The sequence below is a fragment of the Poromitra crassiceps genome, assembly GCF_964638095.1.
Source record: "Poromitra crassiceps genome assembly, contig: HAP1_SCAFFOLD_69, whole genome shotgun sequence".
In the NCBI taxonomy this organism is placed as follows: domain Eukaryota; kingdom Metazoa; phylum Chordata; class Actinopteri; order Beryciformes; family Melamphaidae; genus Poromitra; species Poromitra crassiceps.
Genome location: NW_028152254.1, coordinates 470,001 through 475,000, shown reverse-complemented (window position 1 = coordinate 475,000; position 5,000 = coordinate 470,001).

Sequence of the window (5,000 nt, the reverse complement as noted above, 5' to 3'; positions counted from 1 at the left end):
GTTTAAACATTTATCATTTCAAGACGGTTGCACGTATCCAAATTCTTTATACAATTTTAGATCAGGGAAGTCCAGAGATGACAGACAAAAAGTTTGGGCTTATTCGGGCAAATGGCCTAGGACGAGTTCGTTTTTTTTTTTTTTTGAGAAAGTCCAATATGGCGGAAAATCTAGCAGACTTAAATGGCCGTGGTCTATATGGATAGATGCGTATTGATCCAGGGAATCCAGCAGATGTGGAATTTTGATTATACGCCTCACGGTTCAGCAGTTATGGGTCAATATGCAAAAGGGTCTGTTATAGCGCCACCATCTGGCCAATATGGCAATTTTTTTGTCTCTGAGTAGTGGGGCACATTTCCAACCTATGTGCAAGGTCTGGCTACTGTAGCCCTTACAGTTTTTGACGTGCATGCTGTTTTAGGGCGGAATAATAATAATAATAAATATAGCCGCAAGCGGCGATGCGGGGTCCAAGCTTCCGGTGACTTGGGGGGTGTATGTCAGATAATATAGACACTGAATTGCACATTTAGGCAGAGTTGGTATGTGCACAAGTGCACAAAGTTTGGTTGAGATTTGGTGACCTCACCGGGTTCAAGCAGTAGTAGCAGTAGTAATAGTAGTGTTAGTGTATATGTGTGTAAGTGTGTATATGTGTGTGTGTATATATGTGTGTGTATATGTGTGTGTGTGTGTGTGTGTGTGTGTGTATGTGTATATGTGTGTGTGTGTGTGTGTGTGTGTGTGTGTGTGTGTGTGTGTGTGTGTGTGTGTGTGTGTATGTGTGTGAGTGTGTGTGTGTGTGTGTGGCATGTGTGTGTGTGTGTGTGTGTGTGTGTGCATGTGTGTGTGTGCGATGTTATGTAGAGGAAGGATGACATCATAGATGACATCATAGATCACATCATAGATGACATCATCAGTGATGTCACAAGACTGTCATCGGTGATGACATAGTGTCAAAGTTTAAACATTTATCATTTCAAGACGGTTTCACGTATCCAAATTCTTTGTAAGTCTTTAGATCAGGGAAGTCCAGAGATGACACAGAAAAAGTTTGGGCTCATTCGGGCAAATGGCCTAGGACGAGTTTGTTTATCAAAAGTTTAAACATTTATCATTTCAAGACGGTTTCACGTATCCAAATTCTTTGTAAGTTTTTAGATCAGGGAAGTCCAGAGTTGACACACAAAAAGTTTGGGCTCATTCGGGCAAATGGCCTAGGACGAGTTCGTTTTTTTTTTTTTTTAGAAAGTCCAAGATGGCGGAAAATCTAGCAGACTTAAATGGGCGTGGTCTATATGAATAGATGCGTATTGATCCAGGGAATCCAGCAGATGTGGAATTTTGATTCTACGCCTCACGGTTCAGCAGTTATGGGTCAATACGCAAAAGGGTCTGTTATAGCGCCACCATCTGGCCAATATGGCTAATTTTTTGTCTCTGAGTAGTGGGGCACATTTCCAACCTATGTGCAAGGTCTGGCTACTGTAGCCCTTACAGTTTTTGACGTGCATGCTGTTTTAGGGCGGAATAATAATAATAATAATAATAAACGGAACAGATACAATAGGGATCCACGCACTTCGTGCTTGGACCCCTAATAAACGGAACAGATACAATAGGGATCCACGCACTTCGTGCTTGGACCCCTAATAATAATAATTATGATGTCATAACTGACGTCGTCATAGAGAAGGTGACAGTCTTGTGACATCACTGATGATGTCATCTATGATGTCATCTATGATGTCATCTATGATGACATAGTGTCAAAGTTTAAACATTTATCATTTCAAGACGGTTTCACGTATCCAAATTCTTTATACAACTTTAGATCAGGGAAGTCCAGAGATGACACAGAAAAAGTTTGGGCTCATTCGGGCAAATGGCCTAGGACGAGTTCGTTTTTTTTTGGGGAAAATCTAGCAGGCTTAAATGGGTGTGAGTTATGGGTCAATACGCAAAAGGGTCTGTTATAGCGCCACCATCTGGCCAATATGGCTAATTTTTTGTCTCTGAGCAGTGGGGCACATTTCCAACCTATGTGCAAGGTCTGGCTACTGTAGCCCTTACGGTTTTTGACGTGCATGCTGTTTTAGGGCAGAATAATAATAAACGGAACAGATACAATAGGGATCCACGCACTTCGTGCTTGGACCCCTAAATATAGCCGCAAGCGGCGATGCGGGGTCCAAGCTTCCGGTGACTTGGGGGGTGTATGTCAGATAATATAGACACTGAATTGCACATTTAGTCAGAGTTGGTATCTGCACAAGTGCACAAAGTTTGGTTGAGATTTGGTGACCTGACCGGGTTCAAGCAGTAGTAGCAGTAGTAATAGTAGTGTTAGTGTATATGTGTGTAAGTGTGTATATGTGTGTGTGTATATATGTGTGTATATATGTGTGTGTATATGTGTGAGTATATGTGTGTGTGTGTGTGTGTCTATGTGTATATGTGTGTGTGTGTGTGTGTGTGTGTGTGTGTCCAAATTCTTTGTAAGTCTTTAGATCAGGGAAGTCCAGAGATGACACAGAAAAAGTTTGGGCTCATTCGGGCAAATGGCCTAGGACGAGTTTGTTTATCAAAAGTTTAAACATTTATCATTTCAAGACGGTTGCACGTATCCAAATTCTTTATACAATTTTAGATCAGGGAAGTCCAGAGATGACAGACAAAAAGTTTGGGCTTATTCGGGCAAATGGCCTAGGACGAGTTCGTTTTTTTTTTTTTTTGAGAAAGTCCAATATGGCGGAAAATCTAGCAGACTTAAATGGCCGTGGTCTATATGGATAGATGCGTATTGATCCAGGGAATCCAGCAGATGTGGAATTTTGATTATACGCCTCACGGTTCAGCAGTTATGGGTCAATATGCAAAAGGGTCTGTTATAGCGCCACCATCTGGCCAATATGGCAATTTTTTTGTCTCTGAGTAGTGGGGCACATTTCCAACCTATGTGCAAGGTCTGGCTACTGTAGCCCTTACAGTTTTTGACGTGCATGCTGTTTTAGGGCGGAATAATAATAATAATAAATATAGCCGCAAGCGGCGATGCGGGGTCCAAGCTTCCGGTGACTTGGGGGGTGTATGTCAGATAATATAGACACTGAATTGCACATTTAGGCAGAGTTGGTATGTGCACAAGTGCACAAAGTTTGGTTGAGATTTGGTGACCTCACCGGGTTCAAGCAGTAGTAGCAGTAGTAATAGTAGTGTTAGTGTATATGTGTGTAAGTGTGTATATGTGTGTGTGTATATATGTGTGTGTATATGTGTGTGTGTGTGTGTGTGTGTGTGTGTATGTGTATATGTGTGTGTGTGTGTGTGTGTGTGTGTGTGTGTGTGTGTGTGTGTGTGTGTGTGTGTATGTGTGTGAGTGTGTGTGTGTGTGTGTGGCATGTGTGTGTGTGTGTGTGTGTGTGCATGTGTGTGTGTGCGATGTTATGTAGAGGAAGGATGACATCATAGATGACATCATAGATCACATCATAGATGACATCATCAGTGATGTCACAAGACTGTCATCGGTGATGACATAGTGTCAAAGTTTAAACATTTATCATTTCAAGACGGTTTCACGTATCCAAATTCTTTGTAAGTCTTTAGATCAGGGAAGTCCAGAGATGACACAGAAAAAGTTTGGGCTCATTCGGGCAAATGGCCTAGGACGAGTTTGTTTATCAAAAGTTTAAACATTTATCATTTCAAGACGGTTTCACGTATCCAAATTCTTTGTAAGTTTTTAGATCAGGGAAGTCCAGAGTTGACACACAAAAAGTTTGGGCTCATTCGGGCAAATGGCCTAGGACGAGTTCGTTTTTTTTTTTTTTTAGAAAGTCCAAGATGGCGGAAAATCTAGCAGACTTAAATGGGCGTGGTCTATATGAATAGATGCGTATTGATCCAGGGAATCCAGCAGATGTGGAATTTTGATTCTACGCCTCACGGTTCAGCAGTTATGGGTCAATACGCAAAAGGGTCTGTTATAGCGCCACCATCTGGCCAATATGGCTAATTTTTTGTCTCTGAGTAGTGGGGCACATTTCCAACCTATGTGCAAGGTCTGGCTACTGTAGCCCTTACAGTTTTTGACGTGCATGCTGTTTTAGGGCGGAATAATAATAATAATAATAATAAACGGAACAGATACAATAGGGATCCACGCACTTCGTGCTTGGACCCCTAAATATAGCCGCAAGCGGCGATGCAGGGTCCAAGCTTCCGGTGACTTGGGGGGTATATGTCAGATAGTGCACATTTATTCAGACTTGGTATGTGCACAAGTAAACAAAGTTTGGTTGAGATCCGGTGACCTGACGGTTTCCAAGCAGTACTAGTAGTAGTAGTAGTAGCAGTAGTAGTAATAGTAGTAGTAGTAGTGTTGGTAGTAGTGGGAGTGGTAGCAATAGTAGCAGCAGAAGTACTAAGAATAGTAGTAGTAGTAGTAGCAGCAGCGGCAGTAGTAGTGGTGGTTGGCTGTTATAGCGCCACCATCTGGTGGATTGGTGTAATTTTTTCCTCTGAGTAGTGGGTGATGTCTTGAAACTATGTAGAAAGGTGGGTGATGTGGGGCGTATGGTTTCTGAGATCCACACACTTTTAGGGCAGGAAAAGAAAAAAAGCAAATACACACAAGTTTAGACATTTATCATTTCAAAACGGTTTCACGTATCCAAAATCCTTTAATAACTTTAAAAGTTTCGTGTGATTTGGCCAAACAGTCTAGGAGGAGCTCGCAAAAGTAGGTTTTTGATCAAATTCAAAATGGCGGAAAATCTAGGCACAAGCAAATGGGCGTGGCCTATATGGATAGATGCATATTGATCCAAGGAATCCAGGATAAGTGAAATTTTGAGTATAGGACACACGGTTCAGAAGATATGGACCATAAGGCGAAATGGTCTGTTATAGCGCCACCATCTGGTGGATTGGTGTATTTTTTTTTCTCCGAGTAGGGGGTGACCTCTTGAACCTATGTGGAAAGTTTAGGT